We start from the raw sequence: 25,594 nt of genomic DNA, 5'->3' as shown, positions 1-25,594 counted from the left end.
GAATAAATAAAATGATAAAGGCCGGTATTTAGTAATTATTCCAAGATTTTACCTAATAATGAACTGATAACGATGGGGCGATATGAGGAAAGAGAGCCGGGAAGGCGGTGACAGGAACTGACACAGCGCGCGTTTCGCAGCGCTTGAAACAAAATGCTTTCGCGATGTGCCAGCAAGGCTCATGGTTTTGGAGAAGGGCTAAGGTGCTTGAGACATACTGCGGGCTTACAAAAGCAGAGAAATAAATAAGCGTAGAAGGAATAAATACGACTTTTATTCTTAAAAATGGTGGCCCGAAATAGAAGGCTTCCATCCCTCATGGCTTTATGCACGCTAGATCTGCTCACTTGGATATGGCCTCGTATTGGACTAGCACTTGGTCATGCTGCCTCGAGCAGCCACGATGGCCGCCACACAGCGGAGCAGGCTGTTTAACGGACGGATGGCGAGGTCGGTATGCGCCAGACGATTCCACTTGGCTTCTACGGTTCTACGGCAGGGGCTCCATGGAGCGGTGGACAACACATGGGCCACTTTATGGCACCGAAGACATTTTTCTTTACATTCATGTCGGCATGTGTGATGGCCACTCCAGCGCCATAATGCCTCATTGATAAAAAAAAAACCTAGCCACTGACGTTGCCATATGAACATGGCTCCTGTCTTGCTGGTAGTAAAAGAAGCTGTCCGGAAAGCGCTCGTCCAAGACGTGGAGAAGCACGGTAGTGTCTAGGATATCTCTGTACGCGGTAGCGTTGAACCTGCCTTCTAGATGCGCCAAGGGCCTGAATACGTCCTGTGATGTGGCTCCCCAGACAGTGATGGAGCAGCGTCCACTGCTGGCCACTCCTCCTTCGAATCTGTGAAAATTAAGGAATGTTTCTCCTGACATGTTCTTATTTGGACGTGATATGCAAATATGAATTTCCAATACAGTGGTGCACAATGAAAGCGCTGGATGCTTACGGTAGACTATTCTAATGACGGAGCAGGCCAATGAGCGTCAGTGTGCCTCGGCCGTCCATAGCGCTGCATCGAAAACGCGCTCGAGCAGCCGCTCAGTGAACCCCTGCCAAAGCTCATTTGATTTCATTTCATTTCACTTATTTACCCTAAGGGCCCAGAATAGGGCATTACATGAGGGGGAGGGGTGGGAAATAACAACAGCAAGAAACTTCAAAGGGGGCTTATAAGCATGAAGAACAAAACACAAAATAAAAAACAACTGTTTTCAGCATCAAGAAGTTACAGTGCAGCTAGTAGTTGCATGACGTAATGATTATATAATGCAATAACAGAAGATCGAACTACAACATTATAAAAATAATGCAACATATACATGACCGTGATCAAAGGTCGTAAGGCGCTCAAGCAGAATAACATGGTTGTTTAGAAAATATCAACTGGTATGGTAGGTTTGCTCATTAATGTACTTTAGTAAAGCCCATTGGAAAGAAGATAATTCCTTAATCTTGACAATGAATTACGGAAGGGCATTCCACTCATTTTAGGATAAGATACAAAGGAGAAGCAGGAAATGCTAACCGATACGCAGTTTACTGCGTCTGCTGAAATCCCTCCCTCTGTCTAGGTTAGAAGGTAAATCCTCCAAGGAAAGCAACGCATACGTACAGTGAGTGTAAGCAGCAATACATAGGTAGTGACTATACCGTATAGCTTAGAGATACTGACTACTTCAGTGCCTCATTCTCGCGTATAAGTGCGAAAAAAATGTGAGGCCAGCGATTATACCTTTTCTTACTAGTCCTACAGAAACACTGGTACTGGTCCCATCAGGTCGTGTATGTAGACTCGTCGGAAAACACGATATTACTCTTCCCCTGCGCTAGCCAAGTCTGGTGCTTCTGGGCAAATACCAGCCGTTTGGCTATGTTCATGCCAGAGAGCAGTGGCTTCACAGTAAGCAAGCTGCTGCGGAGGCCACCATCATGAAGAGGCCGTCTCGCCGAGCTTGAGCTAGCGCTAAGGCCGATGTCCTGTCTGATCTGGTTGGCGGTCAAAACTGGGTCGTATTGGCAGCATTCAAGGTGCGTTCGTCATCGTCGGACGTCGCTGCTCTTGGTCAGCATCCTCGGGGAAGGTTTTCTTGGCGGCCTTCATGGCGGTATACATTAGCAGTCCTGCGAACTGAGTAATATGCGTGCTCCGTTACTGTTGCAATTTGTGACTGCGACATGCCTCTGTCGTAAATGGAGACTGTTTGAATACGCTCTGCCAAAAATATACCTGGCATGCTTGATCCAGTTTGAAATTAGGCATGGAGAGTGAAAAACTTCTATTACACAGTCACGCGATTGGTACCTCTGGATGACTTTCGTGTCCAAACATTAGATAACCTAGGTAAGCGTTGATTGTTGCCATTATTCTTTATCGGAGACTTAAAAGCACACGTTATCTATTGACTGCCGGAACGCGTCATGCGCCGTGAGCACATGGGGTGGGAGTCGTATCAAAGAACGTTTGGGCTGCTTGGCAAGCCGCTAGGCAGATTTTGCACCGGTGAAAGCGGTTGTCTCGTGGACGATGCCTTTCTCCTCTATCTTTTTCACTGGCCTTGCGCTGACGACTTCATCGTAACGTAGACCAATGCCCGTTAATAGGACGGCGTGAATTAGCCACCTTCGGTCACGCGGAGACATTTTGTGAATAGATCAATGCATCGCGAGGTTTTTTTTACGTGCAAGAGCGCAACATAATTATCAGGTGGTATAGTGCGTTGTTACGCCCACACACACAATAACGCGAGTACAAGGAACGAACAGGAATCTTGCGCACCAAGCACTGTTTATTGAATCGCTCACAATTATCAGGCTAATTTTACATTTCGCAGAGAGTAAAACATTGCAAGGATAAAACTAAAGATGTGACGGGATAGCAAACCTATGAAACTACAACAGAACACGAGCCTCGAAAACATGGTACAAATAATTATAGTGGGCAATACTTCAGTTTGAATAATTTTGAAGTGTTCACAATGAAGAATACAGAAGGTAAACTGAAATACCGTGTGCATCCGAAATGGCATAATTTCTCGCTCTGTTTTTTCAGTAAACTTATGAGGAACCGCATCATTTGAGGAAGGAAAGAGAGAAGCCTTGAGCTCATCAGCGCAACGTCATAGCAGCCTGCCTGTTTAAAGCACTGCCCCCACGGATGTTGGCCGTCATGGCCATTCGAGTCGATATAATGAAGCATTCTCTTACCGATAGAGTCCCAACCTACATATCTGTATGCAAAAGGGTCAATGCCGAAAGCGTTCGCAGTCGCTTGTTCATTTTTTTCTTCCTTTTCTGCTGTTCTTTTTTCTTCCTTGTTTTGTAGTAAGTCCCTGAAATGGCTGTCTGCGCCCGTTCTTAAGTATTCCTGAGCACGCAATATGCGTGCACCTGACTGTTTCGAAACGTTACGCCATGCTAGGACATCGCGCAAACCCGGATTAATATCCTTTGTCACGCGCGCACAACGAGCCTTCCGCGAAAGTACGACAGAGGCACGTCCGCTTCGAGCGGCGCGGCAGGCGGGGAGCGCGGTGTAAAAACTTCGCCTTGCAGCACTCCTGCGGTGCCACCGCGAAACACAAACCGAACGATTCTCGGCCGGACGCAGCCTTCGTGCGTCACCAACCCACTCGCCCTCAGCGTGTACCACAATGCACCAGCTAGCCTTCGCGAACGCCCAGAAGTGGCCCAGTAATCGCTGGCGGCCACGCCCTATCCCGATTTGCTGAGCACTCTTCATGATGTGAGCATGCAGAGAAAAAAAGGCGACGTGAGAAACTCGTTTGGACGTTCCCATCGCATTGCTACAGTGCCCTTAGGAGCTCCCTTGGAGTCGCCACGATGACCTCTAGACTGCTGTAATCATCCGTGCGTCGCCCGGTGGACTCCAAACATCGCTTCTTTTTTTGCTCACGAAGATCTCGACGGGAACAAAGAGCTCAGCCTCCTTTCCCAACTTATCGACCCTGAAGAAAGCCGAACACCAGGCTGCGGTACACTTGTGGGTGCCCGGCAGTGGTTTGAATTGAGCCTACAACCTGCCGCAGCCGAGGCGCACGCTCTACAGCTAGGCCACGGCTCACAATGCAGACGAGAGGTTTTCAGTTCCGACGCTATCCCGACTGTTTTTCTCGTTCGATACTTTGTTTTGGAGCAGCAGTTATCTAACAATTATCTTTAGAAAATCTCTCTCAACTGCCACCGTTTCTCCTTCGTGGAAACTTGCTTTAATTTTGCCGTTCCTTAAATTGAGTAACATTCAATTGTTATCTAGCTATAAGCCAATCTCATTAACAGCACACTCATGTAAATTATTTGGACACATTACCTCACTTTTTTAAACATATTATGGGATGCCTTGAAACTAACAACATTTTATGCACACTCCAGCATGGTTTTAGACTTTGCCTTAGCACTATAACACAACTGACGGAATTCTTCATGACATCAGTAGCTCTTCAGATATAGGCGACCAGATTGATAATGTTTTTATTGACTTTGCAAAGGCCTTCGACACTGTCTCACACGTTAAACATATGCACAAGCTGTTCGCTATAATAAAAATGCATCTTTGGTTGGCTGCATGTCAGACTTTCCTTCCCAGCGTTCGCAATATGTATGTTTAAACTCTACTATCTCACCCTTGTGGCCTGTTTCATCAGGAGTTCTCAAAAGTTCAGTACTGGGTCCTCTTTTATTCCTGCTTTATATTTATGATCTCCCCGTACACGCCCCAGTTAAAATACCCATTTTTACGGATATTTCTTACTGATCATGTTGTCCTTAACAATTATTTTGCTGACTTCTGTAACTCTTTCCAAAGCATCGCAAATGAATATACATTTTTCCAAAACTGTCTCCATGTCCATTACACGATGCTCATCCCCTTCCTAATTTGCCTATGCCTTTACCAATAATATTTTAAATAGGGCCTTCGAATTCAAATATTTAGGTATCCTAATAACACACGATTTGTCATGGTCGAAACACATTGATGTCACCTGTAACAAGGCCCTTAAAAGACTAGGTTACTCAGGAAACTAAACTTCTTACATATAAAAACCTCATTCGCCCCATCCTCTAATATGGCTGCGTTGTAAATACGAAAATTGTAAAAGACGAAAACCATGGATAACGCCGGAGATGCGTCATCAAATCAAAACAAGAGATAATCTTTACCAAACATTCCTACATACTCATTTACCGGAGGACTGGCTGGCCTTCAAGTCTTATCGTAACAAACTTACAAAGCGCTTGCGATCCGCGAGAACCCAGTGTCAATCCACATATCTTGAAGTTCCTGGCAATCGTTCTGACGTACTGTGGTCTAGATTAAACACACTCCTTCATCGCGGCCATTGTACCGCCCCTGTTTCCAAACTAGAAGTAGACGGTATTGATATGGATGGATCAGATTTGGCTGACGCATTTAATAATTTTTTCACTGGTATGATAACGACCGGAACCGCGGCTGATGCGTGCGAATACGTAAGTGCTCACAACGCTCAGTCATTGTACTTGTGTCCTGTCACCACCCACGAAGTCTTATCAACAATAAAAAGTATAAAAAATAGCGCCAGTTGTGATATCGACGGAATTCAAATACGTCCTGTCAAAGACGTGTCTGATGTTATCGCGCCGATTTTAGCCGATATCTTTAACATTTGTTTAACTAGCTCTGTCTTTCCTTTGAATATGCAAATAACAAAAGTGACCGTGTTTTACAAAAAAGGTGACCGAAATAACTTTGGCAATTATAGACCCGTGCCTATCTTGTCTGTGTTCTCAAAGGCCTTCAAAAAATTCTGCACACTCGATTTTCAAGTTTCATTGACAAATATAATTTATTTACACCTAATCAATTTGGTTTTCGGAAAAATAAATCAGTTGAACTGGCACTCCTGGAGCAAAAAGAGGGTATTCTTAAACGATTCGAAAATAAGGCGCTCGTTCTCGGTATTTTTATTGATTTCTCAAAGGCCTTTGATATAGTAAACCATAAAATATTGTTAAAGAAATTGCATTGCTATGGTATTCGCGGACAAGCCCTAACGCTTATTGACTCTTATTTATCGAACAGACAGCAGGTCGCTCAGATAAGCGACTCTATTTCCGGAGTGAAACCTTTGCTGTGTGGAGTGCCACAGGGCAGTATTCTAGGCCCACTATTATTTAATATCTATCTTAATGACATTGTAAATATATATTGCGAGGCGAAATACATAATATATGCTGGTGATACCAGCATACTTTTTTCAGGGCATGATATTCATGAGCTAATCAGAACTTGTAATCACACAATGAAAATGCTGGAGAGATGGTCAGCGGCAAATGCTATGCGTATTAACAAAAATAAAACAGAAGCTGTTATATTCCCACCAAAAAATAAAATTGTTCCACCTCATGAAGACATAGTACTGAGTACTCACAGTATTGAAATAGTTGACCATTTTAAATATCTGGGCATATTTTTTTCCGCGAATATGAGTTGGGATTACCACGTAAGACATGTTCTGCAAAAATTTGCTCAGGTGACAGGTGTAATTGGTCGGCTTCGATACTTACTTCCAAAAGGAATCAAACTTCTACTCTATCATTCGCTCTTTAGCTCTCGTTTAAATTATTGCCAACTAGTATGGGGTACAACGACGGTCACAAATCTAAATCAAATATACTTGGTTCAGAAAAAATGTATTAGGCATATTTTCAATGCACCTTTTTCCGCATCTACTAATGTTTTATTCTCCACTTCAGGAATAGTTAAAATACACCAGACATACAATTATACGTTAAGCAGAAAATTCAAATTAAAAACTTGTAAGAACATAACAAATTTGCGTGTTCTGGCCAATTTAAGACTTAGGCATTTAAATTATCCCACGCGTCATGTAGAAAATTGGGAAGTAGACACAGTACGATTAAACTCCGGGAAAGAGCGCTTGTCTTACACTCTTCCGTCCCTCCTCAATCACTATGACCTTAACAATTTTGACTTATTTGATTGTTCATATCAGGATATCCGCAAGTTATACACAGTGATGTATAGCTCTACTATTTCTACTACTTAACACTGGTTATACTACAAACTTTGTCTCGTTTATCAAATCCATAACCGTATCGAATTGTTTCATCTAGTTGTATGTAACTATTTTTAACCAATTGATTTCTATATTGTTGTTTCCTGTATATTCATTCTAGACATTTTTAATTTGATAGCATTTCAGATATTCATTTTTCTAAGAAACTGTTCTGTATTTATTTTTTGACGACTATAAAAACTGCCTTCTGTATTACCTTAGCATTTCCTTTACTTAGTGTGTGCCCTATAGTACTACGCTGTCTGTTAAGTTTCAATTTTTGATTTATCTTACGGTAGTGCTGTTACCGCTCCGAAATTTTTCCATGGGGCTGTGGCCTAGTCAAGCTCTTCTGAAAAACAGCTTTTTGTCACAGTTTTTCTTTCTGTATTATTGACAGAATAAAAATAAAAGATTGATTGAGATTGATTGATTGTATGGGACCCATAAAAACACTGTGACGTCAAAAAAAACTAGAATCAGTGCAAAAAAAGCCAGTGCGCTTTGTTTGTAGGGGATATGACAAGAAATTTTCGCCGTCTAACTCTCCTCCTCTGCTTGGTCTCACTTCTCTTGCAGAGCGCCGCAAACTTAAATGCCTAAAATTCCTTAAACAAGTTCATAAATTCTCCGCGCATCTCGTCCTCAGACAACTACGTGACTTTACCCAAACCCTCATGTACGAGGAGTCACCATGCTCTAAATACCTCAACCTTTTTTGCCAGCACTGATTTCTTTGAACACAGTTTTTTTCATCAACAATTGAAGTCTGGTATTCATTACCGGGCAACATTCGTTCACTACAACTGAAACAAGTCATGCAAGCTTGCTTATAAATTTTGTACGTTTGTTGTTAATCCCACTCCTGCAATAGCCTCATTGGAGTTGCAGCATGTATAAATAAATAAATAAATAAATAAATAAATGACATCAGTGGGTTGTAATACGGCTTCAGGCGCTGTATGTGGATGGTTTCACAATCACGACAGCGTTGATCCCGAGGTGACCTCGCAGGCTCGACGATATAGTTTGCAGGCGATGTCTCCACTACAACAGAGTAGGGTCCCTGATATTTAGAGGCAAGCTTGGAAAGGCCACCTGGAACAGCTGGAATCTAAAGCCACACAAGGGAGTCTCGTCTGGGTGGCAATCGTCGCGTCGAAATTTTAGTTGCCATTGATCGACGGTTGTGGCGGAGCGGGCGAGCTAACAGCATACCTCGGCGCGGCGGGCAGCTTCAGAGTGGCCGTTCGAATGAGTCGGGCTGGAACGAAAGAATGGCTTGGAGTGTGGTCGAAGGTTCGTTGCAATATAAGAGCAAGAAGTAGAAACGTTTGGGGCCGCCTTTGGTGCAATGCTGTAGGTGGACGTCATTAACGGAAAATTAAGATCCAAATCAGTGTGATCAGAGAGGAGGTATTTGAAGAGCATGTCTCCAAGGCTGCGGTTAAATCTTTCGTTAAACCATAAGTTTAAAGATGGTAGGCGGTGGTGGTGCGATGAACGATGTGACATTCGATAAGGAGCACGTTTACGACTTCGCAAAGGAACACACGTCCTCTATCGCTTGGAAGTGCGTGAGGTGCGCCTTCGCGGAGAATACAGTTTTCAGGAGGAAGAATGCTATATCACAAGCTGTGGCGGCAGGCAGAGCAGCTGTTTCTGCGTATCGCGTCAAATGGTCGATGGCGACGACAGTCCAGCGGTTTCCAGAAGCTCTGCCCAGAAGTAGTCCGTACAAGTTAATGGCGACGTGATCAAAGGAGCAGGGTGTGAGACCGGGCTAGTTGGTATTCCATTGCTGAAGTGACTAGCGCAAGAGAAGACACGGGGCGCAAAAGAGCGACAAGGAGAAGCGCCCCGTGTCTACTCTAGCGCTAGTCACTTCAGTGATCAGAGGGCCTGGCAGGACGCGGGATTCGATGGATTGAGCCAGAAACATGCTTAGTCGGAACCTTACAATGTTGACACTGCGAATTTACTTGCACACAAAGGTGTACATGCCACGCCACCAAACCTGGAGCGAAGCCGAGCGTACGTTTTCAAGACACCCGCGTGTGCACACAGTAGGCCAGCGTGGAATACAGAACATACATCACTACGAAGATGCCGAGGTAAGACCAGCAACTACTTGCGGCCGTCAGAGAGGCAGTACAGTTGTTAGAGGAGGTCATGCCGCTTTTCGATGTCAGAAGTATTGACGGCGCAAAGCTGGAGAACGTGGAAAAATAGACAACGGGTTCGAAACGAAGCGGGTAATAGCGCTAATCCCGGCATCCTGGCGCTGCTCCGAAGTATTTCGGAGTACTGCGTTAACGGCAGACAGGCAGTCAGCATGTTGGGTTGTCACGGGCGAACAGGAAAACGTGTCGGCATCGGATCAGACCTGTAGATAACGCACACGTCGAAAGCTTGCAACCACAAAGCCCCGCGAGCCAATCGGTCACAGGGTTCCTTCAACATAGACAGCCAACAAAACGCATAATCGTCTGTAATTACGTCCGTGGGATGTCCCTAGAGGTAGGGTCTGAATTTACCTACTGCCTAGATTATGGCCAAATTTTCTTTTTAGCTAACGGAATATTTCGTCTATGTTTTGCTGCATGTGCGGCTTGTGCATACAACTACGCACTCATCGATTTGCGCAGCCCCAGCACTGCCCCGAGTCATACACCATTGGCGCCTTTGTGCAATTTGGTCGGAGCTGTATACCCGAAGTGACGCAGGATAGACCCCGCGGCTTGAAGACAACGCCACTCTTGGAAGGAATCATCATGAGCGGGCCAACAGGCGGAATTTTTCGAGTCCCTCCATAAAAGCTAATTCAAGGGAGCGTTGATGGACGCAAAATTGCGAATGAAGCGGCGAAAGCAAGAACAGAGGCCAAGGTAGCTGCGAAGTTGTTTTATGGAGGAAGGTTTGGGAAAATCAGCAACTGCGGGATCTTGGCGGCGTTAAGAAGAATACCGCCTTTAGGTAATACATGGCCAAGTACGCTGAGCTGAGTTGCGCCAACGTGGCATTTTTTCAGGTGGAGCTGAAGGTCTGCGTAAGTTGGGCACTATAACACTTTCCTAGACTACAGAGATAAGTGAGAAATCGGGCGAAAAATAACTATGTCACCTAGGTAGCAGAGGCACATTTTCCACTTGAGGTGATGAAAAAGGTTTTTCATTGTGCGCTCAACTGTTGCGGGCCATTTCAAAGCCCGAAAGGCCTGCCACAAAATTCATACAGGTGATATGGTGTTACAAAGGCCGTTTTAGGTTGGTCGGCTGGTGCCACGGGGACTTGCGAATACCCGCTCCCTAAGTCACTAGAAGAGAAATACTGTGCTCCTTTGTGGAAGGTATTTTGTTCAGACAAGGGTATTCGACAAAAAATCGACTCGATCCATTCTTCTTAACGAGAACCACTGTGGTTGTCATGGGGCTATTCGAAGACTTGATGACGCCACGCTTGAGCATCTCGGCTACTTGGTCGTCGATAACATGGCGCTCTTTCGCTCACGCACGATATGGTACTTGTGACAGTGGTCCAATGGTACCCGTATTCATACACTGACAAACAGTTGGCGTGCGGTCTAAGGGAACATGCTAGCAGCCGAAATAATGACGTAACTTGTCAAGAAGGCGTAGAAGCTTGGTGCGTTGGGAAACAGTCAACGTGTCGGCGAGGGAGCTGTTTAGAACGTCGGGCGAAGTCGGCTCTTTCGCGGAGCCACAGGTCACTCCGGCGGGCTCATGAGTGGTGATGAAAACAGTTGCCATGTCAATGACGGCAGCAGGGCCGACATTCTGGACGCGGCCAACGCACTCCCCACGAAATAGTCAGGGGTCATGAAACTTGGTTAGGGGCAAGCAGGCTGCTGCCGCCGTCTCAAACTTCATAAAGAGACAAAGGCAGAGTGAGCCATTTGCGATGAACGAAAATGGCAGATGGCGTAAAAAGTGCGCTTTCATTAGCGATGAAGCCGCAGGACACCGTGGCAAGGGCAGGTGAGTGCGGTGGAATTCCAATGTCTTCGAAAACAAATACTTTATCTTCAGCTTCACGAGCGTCAAGAAGCGAGGCGTCGCGAAGCATTTGAAGTTCCACTTCAGCACCAGAACAGTCGATGACGGTCTTATTAGTGGAAAGAAAGTCTCAGCTGAATATAAGATCGTGGGAACAAGACCAAGGCACGAAGAACTCCACGATGCAAAGGAATCAGTTTATCACAATGCGAGCAGTACACGCAGCCGCAAGTGTGATGTGGTCTGTGTTAGCAATAAAAAAATTATGCGCTTCACAGTGGCGTGGTAACTTTTCAGTGCAAACGGCAAAGTTTGGTGGGAATAACTAAACTGCAGCACCTGTGTCGACGAGGGCGAGTGCAGCGGTGCCATCCACATGTACGTTAAGAATATTAGTTGGAGAAGGGCGAGGCCTTGGTTTTTCGTGGATGTCGTAGTTCCTGTCTCTGGAACTGCGGCGAATAATTCTTCCGTTCCGGCATAGATGGACGACGACGCATCGGCGAAAGCGAACCTCATCGAGGCTATGACGAACGGCGGTCAACAATAGGGCGGCGGTCTGACTATAACGACATCTGGGTGGGTTTTCGGGATGCAGTCTACGACGTGCACGATGGATCATATGGATTTCGCGTGCAATGCTCTACCGATTGAGCTACCGCGGCCCGGATTCACCATCCGCTTTCTTGGAAAATGCCAAATGCGAAGGCTGTGGGATTGTTCGGCAGCTGCGGCAAGTTGATTTTTGACCTACTTTCATTTCCAATAGTTTATCGCCTTTTTATTTCATTTATCAAGCACAAGTAATTTTCACTATGTTGGCCTTGGTGTCAGTGTTTGTTGGCTTCTTACGATATGACTAATAAAAATCAGGCCCCTCGGTTAACCTCCTTTCTTTTCGTTGGTTACACAACGAGGGTCTCGATTCCGGCAGCATTGATGCCTTCAGGCAGCATGTGTGGGTTTACTGAACGGTTGCCTTCATGCAAAAAGATCAAGTTCTCGTGACGCCTGTGGCAGAAAGGATGTTCCACATCCGCTGCCAAGGTCTGTGTGTGGTGGCGCTGACTAACACTCACAGGGTTCTACTAGGAAACATAAATACCGAAGAAAGTGGATGGAGGCATGGCGCCGCGGTAGCTCAATCGGTAGAGCATCGCATGCGAAATTCGAAGGTTGTGGGATCTTTCCCCACCTGCGGCAAGTTGTTTTTTGATCCACATTCATTTCCAATAATTTATCGCTTCTTTATTTGATTTATTGAGGACGAGTAATTTCCTCTATGTTGTCCTTGGTGTCAGTGTTTGTTTGCTTCTTATGATATCATTAATTTTATTTATTTAGACAAGTATGCCACGATGCGACGGCAAAGGTGGCCCCACACGGGTCGTGTGGGGCAACGACAGTGACAACCTCCTCTCGGCTATGCATACACAAATGGTATACGCGAGGTAACGTTCGACATATACTCAGCAGTCACGACACTGGTGTAGCAACAAACAATTAAGAACGTAGACATCGGTCGTAAACATCACCACGAATTATCGTCATTCAAGGCATAGAGCACGGAACGTCTCACTTACGTCGATACCCACAGTGCGTGGAATCCTCGTATATATTTTTTCTTTTGCTTCTGTTTCAGCCTAGCAAGTCCTCACTGACTAATCAGCAAACAATATACACAGGAAAAAGGACAAGGAACACATTGTTTCACCCAGGAGATGATGACCCAAATGCAGCCGACATAGCTGGCATTGGTTTAATCTCAATGAGATCTCAAGAACGTTACGCCATCGAACGTTCCCAGAATTTCCAAATCCGCGTAGGCCGATTTGGAAATTTGGAAATTCGGATCTGGCGCTCCACGCTTACTCATGGAATATTTTCAGCATTCGTGCTTGCCGGTATTAAGATAACAAATCGCTAAATTTAATGAACTCTGAGTGAGCAATGTCCGTTCTTGCATATTCTATGACCTAGCCCGGAATCTTTCACAAATTTACCCATGACAAAATCTTTTAGCTGCACTCAGAAAACGTGTGCGCTGATCCACCTCACCTGTCCATGGCTACCTAATTTCGTGTCGCTAGTGATGAATCTGCAATTTGACTATTGCATCTTTGTGTGCAGGTGCAAACGTTTTATTTTTTTTCATTTATAATCTCGCTTCCTCTTTTCCTATCTTACACTTCATTACTTATTTCGGTGCGAAAAGAAACCGCAGCCATTTGTAGGAACCACCTACGTGCTGGTTCCACACGACGGAAGCTCCACTTTCTGATACGACGATAACACGTACAAAAAAACGAGTTTTCAAAGTTTAATTATGAATGAACAGCGCTGCATAATTTGAGTTCCGCGCAGCAGTGTGGACTCCTGCTATATATTTCTGCTGCCGTAAAAAGCTGAGATTTTCCATACGCTTTCGACGGCTACCACATATCAACGGTTGTTTAGACAGCACTTCTTTTCTTACTGCACATGCTCGAGAAAACGCCCACCGAGAAACTCGAAGACGTGCGAAGTTGCAATGGTGCTGATGACTTAGAACAGCAGCCTTATAGTGCAGAGTATTCCTGACTACTGCTCATATAGAAATAATTTCGGGACAAAATCATAATCTTGCTACACAAATCTACATGCCAGTGCGGACATCAGAATTCGTGCGGCAATCACCAACACAACCAATATTAGGAAATAATGCTTATACAGTTATGACAATGAACTAGAGGGTCACGTCGTATCTGCAGAATTGAAGTCAGCTGGTGTACTGAAAGCATAACAATTTCTAAGAAACTACAAGCCCCGAGCCAGCTTCCTCAAACACATAGTCGAAACTCCAAGAAATAGTCAATAATTTTGCAATTAACATCTTTCCGCGCTGCAATGGCTGACCTCAGTTGTTTGTGGACTTTGTGTTCAAGTACTTGTTGATTGATATTGTCCTTGTTGTTGTTGATGCCATTGTTTTTTTAACTGTAGTTATATGGGAACGTGATTTGACTTCGTCTGAGAAAAAGGGGATTTAAATTCTGCAAGCGTCAACTCTTTCGAGATATCCTTATCTTTGTTAGAACTATCGGCATTGTTAATGTCTTTGATAAAAAATATATTTTACAAGTGTGTTCTTGGCCTAATTAGTTCATGTAGAACGTGGAAAGGGCAGTAGCTGTAGTACTTTAGAAATCATACTTTCTGCAGGAATGGATTTAGAATTAAACATGGTACCAAAAATGAATAATGAAGGTTAAAAAATTCTGATGAGGTATTGTGTTCGGTGCGATAATTGCGCAAATATTCGTGTGCACCGTTAATTTGATGCTTGAGGGCAAAACGATGGCCACCAAACTTTGGTGCAGAAGCAACCAATAATACTACATCTGTTGACGTTATGTGATCTGATGTTAATGTCGATACTACATTACGTTTTGTAGACGCTATCTTAGCTTTATGAAAACGCTCTGCTTATGTCATGCAAGTGATTATCTTCTTCTATTTAAAGAATACACGAGCGTAAATGACGTTTGGTTATGCTTTCTTTGAGCGAACTGAATGATCGTCACTGCTTTGCATTCTAGCACATGATCACCCTGTATGCTTGCGTGACACTCCGAATACAGAGACACTGTTGGCTTCGCGGTGCCGGTAGAATTGCAAGTAGGGATGCATCTACTGAGAAGTACGCAATTTAGAGCTTCATGTCAAGCGGGTCAACGCCCCTTCAAAAGATATGGGGCCCTATATTTAAAACTTGTGAAATCTATTTTTATTTCAAATCGGCCATTAACCCTCCCGGATAGGTCAAAATGTTTAGGGTCCCGCCGACATGGCCTGGCGCCACAGCCATATGGGCAGAGTCCGAGCCATTTGGACCTATTACGGAGGGCTAACGGTCGATATGGAACGAAAATAGACTGACATAGTTTTCCGTTCAAGCGGTCATGATCAATTACACCTCTCGTCAAGCATCATTACTGTAGTTAGTGTTCTTAGCCTACGTTACCAACCGTACGTCCGTCCTTCCGACTGCTCCAGTCCCCTAACCTGTCTAGTAGCTTGGGCCACTAGGTATGACGCATGCCTCGCCTGGTCGACAATTTGAATGTCTGCGTATGTGCCACTGGGTATGACCCCAAACAGACATATTGTACTCCATAATTAGAGAACATAATCTTGGTAATCAATATCTGTTCCAGCAATAAATTTCCTATCACCAAATTAGACATGCACCACAAATTGGTAGCTAATAGCTTTAACGTAGATAAGCATTCCCAAAGGATGCATTCTGCGTAATTTTTCTTTTTATCAAAGTCCCCGTTAGAGACAGTCATCGATGCAGCGCGCTGTGGAGTCGTGCGGAAGAGCAGATGGAACGCCCGGCACTCTCAGCATGTCTAACACTGCACTGAACTTTTGAAGAGCATTATAGATGGATGGAAGCTGTGCGCCCTATTGAGCGCGTCTTACCAGACTCGCATCACGCCACGGAAAGAACCCGCGATGGCCACGCTCGAAGATTGCTGCCGCTGTGATTCATGCCAATGTAGCACAGCGCCCGAGTCTGGTGTCAGCTACCCTTTGTTCACCTCGGCCTCCAGTTCGCGTGAGAGAGAGCTAATGAACAGATTATCCCGCATGCACGCCCTCTTTTGAAGCCGCTTTGAAGAACGCGCAGCACCAATCGTTAAAAGCCCTCCGCCTAAAAAACCTCAGCGCGTTCCTTGCCACCCTGTTTCTATAGGTTCTTTGGATCTCGGTCTAGTGGCCCGTACTTATTCCCCTCCTCAGTATCGTTGCGCTAGTTATACGGTGATAAGAGCGCGGCTATATATTTGTTGTCGGCTTGGTGTCGTAATAGTAGTAGAGCGCCTTCGTGGTGTTGATGTTCAGCGATAAGAGTTTTGAAAGATGCTTCCGTGGCGCAACAAAGCGAGCATGACGGCTGAGTCTGGACGTTTGTCAGCGAGCGAGACAGAGCGCTGCCCTCATTTAAGCTGTACGACTGAGGCTCACGAGCCGGCGCTGCTAGCAGCTATATTCTTTATGGGCGCGTAGAGAGAGCCCAGCATTCAGGAGTAATCCCAGGGCCCGCCGACTGAATGGAGGATGCCTCAGATGGCCGATTTTATCTTATTTATCTTATTTATCTTTAAGTGCCGCTTCAGCTTGAGTCATGAGTGGTCACGACAAGAGGTAGTTGCATTCACTGAAACGAAAATGCTTGACAACGGCCCAATATGAACAAATATGAACCGAAGAGCCAGTCTATTTCATAACAATTCAAAGTAAGCAGACCAATGCGAGAGGAAAAAGCCGTAGCGAGATCAACAAGGAAGAGACCAGTGCACGGGACAGGCGTTTAGCGTTGTACGCGTATCGTTGTTTATTTCCTTGGCGTTACTGATTTTACTTTTAATTTATGAACCAACTTGCCCGAGAAAATATTTTACTAAGCAACGCAAGAAGACCTCAGAAAAGCCTTGTGAGATTCCCTAGTCATCAATTCAGAGTTAGCTTATATGACGGAAACGTTATTCGAAGCACCACGAGAACCAGTGCACGAGCGCACGAACAGAGAAAAGAGGACGACACTGTGCTACACTCGCAGCTGTGTCTACGAGAAAAACTTGTTTAACAAATACATCAATTCTCGTGAGGTGTGCGCTCATATGTGCACCGTTCACAAAAAAAAGCGATTGGGAGGTGGTTTTGGCGATGCACTTATACCAGCTTGCTTAGCCTATTGTGCTTCTATTATTTGAAGAGCGGAGACACCACCATGGTATAGCAGTGCAAAGTTATCTCTGCGCTTGGGAACCAGTGCTTCCAAAGAGGTATAGTGGTAGTTTGACTGTGCCACTAAGCTAGAACAAGCTGATACCGTCCAGTAGCGAGACCACCAATAAGGCATGACACCTTCAACGATTACAGATGTGCGCCTCTATCAATGGTTGCTTTCGCCCTCCGATGCGCCCATTCAAGTTCTGAACACACCCACCTATTCCAGCAGAACTATGCTGGAATAATGAACATAACAACATAATGAATATGAACATAATGAATATGAACATACCCACCTATGCTGTGCGGAACGCTTGCGCTGCTACGTTCTGGCAAGCCGATGCTAAAAGAAGCCTGTGTTACTTGGTAAACACGACACCGTGCCACAGGCGGTACACAGAGACCCTTGAGTACTTGGCAACCCACTCGGTAGGCAGTCCTTTAAGATGAGCCAGTGAATGTCGGCGAGTGTTCGTGAAACTCGTTAATTTCCACGAGGCCAATGTACAGGATGTGTAGCTGCTGCATCTGTCACACGTCTGCAGCTGACATGCGCCCAATGGGCGGATTCGGCTGCTTTGAAATTCCCTCATTCCCATCTCTTCCACACAGTCTATTCGTCCACAATGTCTCATGTATGTACCGAAGAGCACAGAAGTACGCAAATGACCAACAAACTTTTGCTTGCTGCCTCGTAGCATCAGGGCTGCCAAACTTTAGGCTCCTTTAAACACATACAAATATTGTTTAGGGGAGGAAAATACGTATGTTATATTTGCAGTTTATAAACAGAAGGATGCTTCGGATGTCACTCAAGATGGCGACCGGCCACGCTAACTTCACCGAGTGTCGTCGTCCTTTCACTGCACGAAATATATCGGGATCAGGGTGCGCACCAGAAGAATCGACAATGTATCCGAGAACATTAACTTACCGGTGACCGAAGTTGCATTTTGGCGAGTTGAGTTGGAGACCTGCTTTGCGTAAAACAAAAAGAATTGTCGAGAGACGCTCAAGTGTGTTTAAAAAGCAGGCGAAAATAAAATTACGTCGCCAAGGTAGCGCAAGCAAATTAACCACCAAAAACCGTGTAGGAGAGCATCCATCAAACGTTGGAATGTAGCTGGGGCATTGCCTAACCCAAAATGGCATTACTTTCAACTGATAAGGCCGTAAAGTGTAATAGAGGTGGTGTTTTCGCAATGTATGTCAACAGCAATCTGCCAGTACCCTGAACGCATGTCTATGGAAGAAAAATATTTTGCACCGTGGAGGCAGTCGAGAGCGCCATTTATCCGTGACCGGTGGTACACGATTTTCATCGTTACGTGGTTAAGATTCCGGTAGTCTACACGGAAGTGGCAGCTGTTATCCTTCTTTCTAATAAGCACGACAGGGGAAGCCCAAGGACTTGGAGAAGTGTTAATGAAATCTCGGGCAAGCGCCTTGTCGATCTCCTGCTGTATGACTTGTGACTCAGTATAGAATACACCATAGGGCGTTGCTGTATCGGGCTTGCATCGCCAGTGTTTACATGATGCTTCACAACGGATGTCTGGCCCAGTGGTCGGTAACTGAGACCACATTTGTCCCAGTGCGATGCTAGAAGGCAACAGATCGCGTTCACATGAGGAGCCGGTAGGTCAGAGGCGATTATTGTTGTCACGCTTTCTAACACAGTTGCATGATCAGAATTGGGACTGGTAGGCGACGATGCATTAGAAGTGAAAGCAGAAATATCGTAGTCGCTGGCTGGTGTAATGGCTGCAAGGGAGATAACCTGAGGCAGGACTTAAGGAAATAGGCCAAAATTCACAATTGGGAGACACGCGGTACTTGACCATGTGTGGGAACGTGACGTTACGCAAACAGAGAACGTCCGAGTTGGGTGACACGATCCACCAGCCACCGTCGCCGACTGGTGGATCTGGGATGATGTCTATGAACGTCACAGCAAGATGATGCAGGCGAGTGTATTCAGCGGAGCATAGTCGACTAGGCTTCGGATCAGAAGGCTCAACGCCATATGGTAGGGCGAGTTGAACAATGCCATTAGAACAGTCAACGAGAGCCGAACGAGCAGACAGAAAATCGAGTCCCCAGACGATACCATGCGGGCACTGTACCAAACCTAAAACAAAACAGAAGTATCGTATCCAGCGACAGTAACACCGGCGGTACACATCCCACTAACATTCGGAGTGGCACCATCAGCTACGCGGACTACAGTGATCGGAGCGGGGGCGAGAGCTTTGTTTAGACGAGGACGGAGGATGGAGCTCATAAATTATATGTGGGCGCCGATGTCAATGAGAGCTATTACAGGTGTACCATCCACGTCTATGTTGATGATGTTGGGGTGTACAGGTAATGTGCACAGAGCAATTTCAGGTTGGATCGTCAATGCGGGCTCACATCTCGGAGCTGCAACCGTTAGTTTTCCGAGGAGCGGCAATGATTGTAGGGACAAGAAAAGCCACGGGGCTAGGGCGACCGTGACTGGCGTTATGATTACGACGGAGATCGGCTCTGTCGCAGAGGCAATGAGGGCGGAGCAGGATCGTCTTGAACGTTCGCCAGCATGCGAGAACTGTCAGTTGGACGTCCAAAAGTTGAGTAAGTCTGGCGAGGTTATGAGTTCCGCGGAGTGCGACGATGACGCGAAATATGTTCGACTCGTCAACAGGAGAAAATAGGCCTATCATCTGAGGTGCACCATGCTGCCGAGTTGGTGTAACGAGGGCTAGCGTACGAGTGTGGGTATGGATCAGGTGCTACAGGTAGCCGTTAGTCGGATGTATTGAATGGGCAAAGCGACTGCAGTCCCACATTGGCAAGCTCTTGCTGTACAACGGTTTGTATGAGGGAAAGGGTGGTTTGAGGAGCGGCAGGGGTACGCACTTCGGGCGGAACAAGTCAGGTAGCTTCAATCTCCCGTCGGACGATACGCACTATATTCTCTGGTGGAACAGGAACGGTTGGTAGGCGGATGGGCTCGCACGTAGGTGCCGAAGGCGTGTTCGGCAGCCTTAAAAACTGGTGCGCAATACGACAATTTTTCGCTTCTTCAAAGCGCCGGTATTCATTCATGGGGTCCTGAACTGTGGCCGAGTCTTTGAAGTCGAGAAGAATAAACGCGTTGTCCGCTATACCCTTGAGGATGTGGGCGACCTTTTCAGCTTCCAGCATATATTCATCGATAAGCCGATGTTTGTAACGTCTTCAATATATGTGAAGTACGACTCGGTGCAGGTCCGAACCGGGCATGCCAGTCTTTTCTGGGTGTCACGGCAGCGTCCGTTTGGCCTGCCAAACAAATCGGTGAGCTTTTGTTTAGACAAATCGCAAGTCGTGACTTCTTGTTTATTGTTTGCAAACCAAACTAGTTGCCTCTTCGCAAGGTAAGATATTATGTTGGCTAGCTTGAGTGCATGGTCCCAATCCACTTACCCGTTCCTACATTTGCAGCCAGTCTTCGACATCAGTTTTGTCGTTACTGGAAAATATAACCGGGTCACGCTGTTGTCTGAGCACAAGATGAACGGTGGTGGTAATCAGGGCACGGTCGATGAAGTGCCTGAAGTACTGTCATTGTCGTCTTGGGTAGGCATGGCAGATGGAGCCAAGGAGCGTCCACTGCGCACATCCGCTATGAGTGTTGAAGAACCCGCAATCTCAACGAAAATGTTACGTGGAAGAAAATATGTATAATATATTTACGGGTTATATACAGAAGGACCCTTCGGATGTTACTCAAGATGGCGACCGAACCACGCGAACATCACTGAGCATCCTAGTCTTCTCTCTCTTCATCTTCATCGCTGACAGCACCTCGTAGCAATAGTATCAGTGGGCCGTAATACGGCTTCAGGCGCTGTATGTGGATGGTTTCACTACCACGACAACTTTGGTCCGTAGGTGGCGCGTCAGACCCGGCGATATAGTTCGCAGGCGATGTCTGCGCTACAACACGGTAGGGTCCTTGATGTTTCGAGGCAAGCTTTCAGGAGAGGCCAGCAGGAACAGCTGAAACCCAAACCCACACAAGGAAGTCTGGGTGGTCTTAGTCACGTCGACATTGATGTTGCCATTGGTCGACGGTTGCGGCGGAGCGGGCGAGCTTATGGCAGTCTTCGGCGCCGCAGGCAGCTTCAGAAATGCACGTACATTTTAAATTTCTTCATTTATTAATACTGTTAGCCCAATTTTGGGCTGTTACAGGGTGAAAAATATTTCTTGCAATGCAGTAAATGCATTCGCAATCACAGACTTGCAGACATGCAGATACAAAATAGAATTAGTGTGCACAACCTGCCGTTCACAACAAAATACAAATGCGGTAGTAGAGGCACACACAGAAACATTCATATTTCCAAGTAGGTGAAATTCGCCAGAAACGAGCTGTCGTGGTCAATTTTGTAGGTCACGGTAAAGGTGTATTGATTGTTCAAACAAACTGACAGAGTCTCTTTGTGTTACGTGATGTGGCAACGAGTTCCATTCTTCAATTGTTCGTGGGAATAATGAATATTTGAATGTGTTGATCCGAGCTTGGAGGGTTGTAAGTTGTTGGTTGTGACGGTTCCTTAATGTTCGGGCCGAGCGCTTCGTTATGTACAGTCCGGTGTTTATGTTGAAGAAGTTACCCCGCAAAAGATAGAGAAGCTTAAGTCTAGCAACTCTTCTCCGCTCTAGCAGTTGGGGTAATTTAAGTTCTCACAACATCCCCGAGACTGAATCCGTGGACTTATATCTAGACAGCATAAATGAGTCAGGCCGGTAGAGAATAATAGTGTGGGGTGTAATGCAAGGTTCGTGGCCACACAAGAGCAAGAATGGGAAACGGTTGTGGTCACCTGCGGCGAAATGTTGTAGAAGGAGGTCATGAACGGTAAAATAAGTTCCCAATCATTATGATCAGAAGAGACTCTTAGGCAAAGTTACGCCCTTTGTGGTGTATCTCTGTCACACAACAATAATCGTCATTTGCCTTGCTTGCGTTTCCTTTCTTGAAAACGCCGTGCCCGTTACTTTCCTGTCGGGAATGCTATGTCACGCTGATAACGCGCGTGCCGTTCGTTACTGGTAAGTACCGGGCTCGTTGCGTTGAAGAAAGGAAATGCGGACAAGACAGATGACGACTATCGTGTGGCAAAAATGTGTATTTTGCGTAAGAGTGTGGCTGCAGGGACGACAATCTAGACGCGGCCAACGCACTCTCCATGAAATAGTCAGGGGTCATGACAATTGGTTGGAGGCGAGCAGGCTGCTGCCGCCGTCTCAAACTTCTCAAAGAGCGAAAGGCATAGTGGGCCATTTGCGATGAACGAAAATGGCAGATCGCGTAAACAGTGCGCGTCCATCAGCAACAATGCTACATGACACCGTAGCGAAGGCAGAGGATTGTGGTGGAATTGCAATGACTTAGACATCAAATACTTTAATTTCTGCTTCACGAGCGTCAAGAAGCGAGGCGTCCCAAAGCGTTTGAAGTCCCACTTCAGCACAAGAACGCTCGATGACATCCGTACTAGAGGAAAGAAAGTCCCATCCCAAAATAGGATCGTAGGAAAAAGACTACAGCGCCAAAAGTTCTACGTTGTAGAGGGTGCCATTCATCACAACGCTAGCAGTACACGCAGCCGTAAGCGTGAAGTGGTCTGCGGTGGTGGTATGAAGTGATGTGTTTCACATTCGCGTCATAACGTTTCAGAGCAAACGGCAAAGTTTGACATTAGCAACTTAAACACCGGCACCAGTGTTGACGAATGCGATTGCAGCGGCGCCATCGACATATACGTCAAGAATATTAGTCGGAGAAAGGAGAGGCCTTGATCGTTTCGTGGATGTCGTAGTTTTCGTCTCTGGGACTTTGGCGATTAGATTTCCCGTTCCGGCATAGAGGGACGATGACGTATCGGCGAAAGCGAGCGGCCTCGAGGTGATGGTGAACGGCGGTCAGCAAGAGGGCCGTGGTATGAGTGTAAATACATCTGGCCGGGGTCCGGAGATGCAGTGTAAGACGCGCACACTGAAACGTATGGACTAAAGGCGAAGCTGCGGCGGTAGAAAGTTCCACGGCGACGGTAAAATCGTGCGACGTGGCCAGATAGACCAGACGCAAAATATATTGGCCGGTTGTCAGGGAATGTGCCATTGTCCACTGCTGTGTGGGTATCTCGGCTCAAGGAAACGAGGAGCTGAATACAGTGGCACGACTTATGCGGATGGCGCAATGGTCTGAGGTTATGTCCATGTGACGGCCTCAGCCTAGCTGAGTGATGAGTTTACCTTGGTATAGCCAATAGATGTCGGCCCCGGCGGATTATCGCGGGCAGAAAGCAGAGCTGCGCAAGCTTGCTCCTGTACGACCTAGCTAAAGTTGGCAGGCAAAGGCGAGGGTGGTTGCCCGTAGCGGACAGCAGCGAAAGCTGACGAGAAACCTCAGCACGTACTAACTACTTTTCCTGGCAAAGCTGGGAGTCAATATCAGGAGCAGTGGCCATGCTAGCGAGGGTGGCGTCGACCCAGGCAGGCACCGCGTGAGAAGGCGCTTTCTCCGGAGCTCATCCATAACCTGGCAAAGCTCAATGACCTGAGAAACAATGCTGGACCTTTTGGACAGCAGCATATGAAAGGCATCGTCGGAAATGCCCTTCATGTTGTGACGAACCTTTCCCGCCTCCGCCTTAGCCGTTTGGGTTGGCACGTCCACGAAGTTCTACGAGGTCATCTATAGAGCTGGTGCATGTTTCACCAATTTTTCGGATTGACTTCGTAGGCGTTGTTCAGCGTGAAGCTCGCGCCCGCCAGGGCGGCCAAAAACTTCTGTAGTGCTGGTGTTGAATCTAGCCCACGTGAGGAGATAGGCTTCTTTGTTTTTATACCACAGCTTGGCGGCAGCCATTAAATAAATTATCCCGTTTTTCAGCTTCACGTGATCGTCCTTTTCTAGGTGGCGCTCGCTCTTTTATACAATTCCAGCCAATCTTCCACGTCTCCCTCAGTGGTGCCGCTGAAGATGTCATGACCTCGCCCACGGGGAGCACCGTACACATGCGGAAGCTTACGAAACCGGTGCTGATGCCTGGCTGGCGTCGTCAGGCATGACCGATGCCAGAGTATGGCTGCGTGATTGCAGAGTGAGGAAAACCGCAGCATCTTCCACAAAAATCTAAAGCAAGTAAAGGACAGCAAACGTAAGCAGCAGCAAAAGCGTTGGCAGCGTTTTAACCAAAGGAGCCCAGGCAATCTCGAGTGCGCTTGCCCGGAGAACTGGCGACGTGTCTGCAGCACCGAACAATTCTCTTCACTGCAATATATATATATATATATATATATATATATATATATATATATATATATATATGCTTTCCTCTTTTATTCGTCATTCCATCTCTACCGCGTGACCGGTGTGGCACATTTCACGAACATATATTTTTTTGTACGTTGAGACGCCTAAGGATAACGCATAAATAACGACGAAGCAAATTTGTGAAGCAGACAAATGACTAAGGGTGTGCAGATGCAAAGACGCAATAAAGCACCGCAGCGTCTAGACGACACAACATAAGCGGGCGCTCTTCTAATCAACAGTTCGGTACCCGCCGCCGTAGCTTTTTGGTCATGGCATTGCTGGAGGTCGTGGTGTCGATCCCGACGACAGTTGCAACATTTAAATGAGAGCGAAAAGAGAAACCGCTCGTGCACTGGGTGTACGTTTTTGGGTGCATATTTGGGTGCACGTTGAAGAATCCTATGTGTAAAAATTAATTTAGAATCCCCCACCATCGCATGCCTGATATACAGATGTGGGTTTGGCACGTAAAGCGCCTTAATTTAACTTAGTTTGACATATCTGCCATGATGCAACGCCCCATGTGAGGCAATGACAGTGGTAACCTCCTCGCAGACGATTAAGAATGTGGTATGATGGCGCCTCAGGTAATCATGTCTCGCTGTGTTTTCTGAGTACGTGTAATACGTAGACAAATACGAGTCGTTTGCGCGAGGCAATGTTCAACAACAACTCACCAGTCACCACTCTCATATACCACTAAACGCTCAATAACGTAAACATTGGCCGTAAACTTCCCCGCGACTTATCGTCAATCAACGCAAACCGTAGAGAAAGCTTAACTACAGTATAGCACAATAGAGTACAGTGCAGAAAGTTTCACTTACATCGATTCCCACAGTGCGCGGAATCCGCATAATTCTTTTCCTTTGCTTCTTTTCCAGTCACGGCGGCCCTCATTGACTAAGCAGCAAATAATATGCGCAGGAAGGAGCAGAAGCAACACAACGATATGCCGACGAGGTGATGACGTAAAGTAACAGATGTTCTTTTAATCTCAGCGAGTTCTCAAGAACATTACGCCATCGAACTTTCCCGGTATTTCCAAATCCGCGTAGGCAGACTCTGGCACTCCCTCCTTCTTCATAGAATATTTTCAGCATTCGTGCCTACCGAAGCTAATATAACAAAACGACAAACTCAATGAAATCTGAATGAGCAATGTCAGTTCTTGCAGATTCTTTGAGCTTGTCCGCGATCATTTCGCAAATTAGCCTCTGACGAAATCGTTCAGCCGCACTCATAATTTTGGGTTGCTAGTGAAGAAATTGCAGTGTGACTATTACATCTTTGTCGGCCGATGTAAACGTAATTTCATTTACAATATTGCTTTGTGGTTTTCTG

General features: G+C 46.2%; 1 long non-coding RNA gene across 2 annotated transcripts; it reads right to left on the bottom strand.

Moving 5' to 3' along the window:
- Nucleotides 1-252: 252 nt before the first annotated feature.
- Nucleotides 253-25,162, bottom strand: LOC129384636 (uncharacterized). 2 transcript variants are annotated; one of them, XR_008612335.1, is made up of 2 exons: nucleotides 25,078-25,162; nucleotides 253-860 (listed from the first exon to the last, which is right to left on the bottom strand). It is a non-coding gene; the product is annotated as an uncharacterized lncRNA (long non-coding RNA). The 2 variants fall into 2 exon arrangements; XR_008612334.1 differs by lacking the exon at nucleotides 25,078-25,162 and adding an exon at nucleotides 15,580-15,639.
- Between the last annotated feature and the right edge of the window lie 432 nt (nucleotides 25,163-25,594).

Source organism: Dermacentor andersoni, chromosome 5 (genome assembly GCF_023375885.2).
Source record: "Dermacentor andersoni chromosome 5, qqDerAnde1_hic_scaffold, whole genome shotgun sequence".
In the NCBI taxonomy this organism is placed as follows: Eukaryota; Metazoa; Arthropoda; class Arachnida; order Ixodida; family Ixodidae; genus Dermacentor; species Dermacentor andersoni.
The sequence above is the reverse complement of the archived record's forward strand: the minus strand, read 5'-3'. Positions and strand labels throughout refer to the sequence as shown.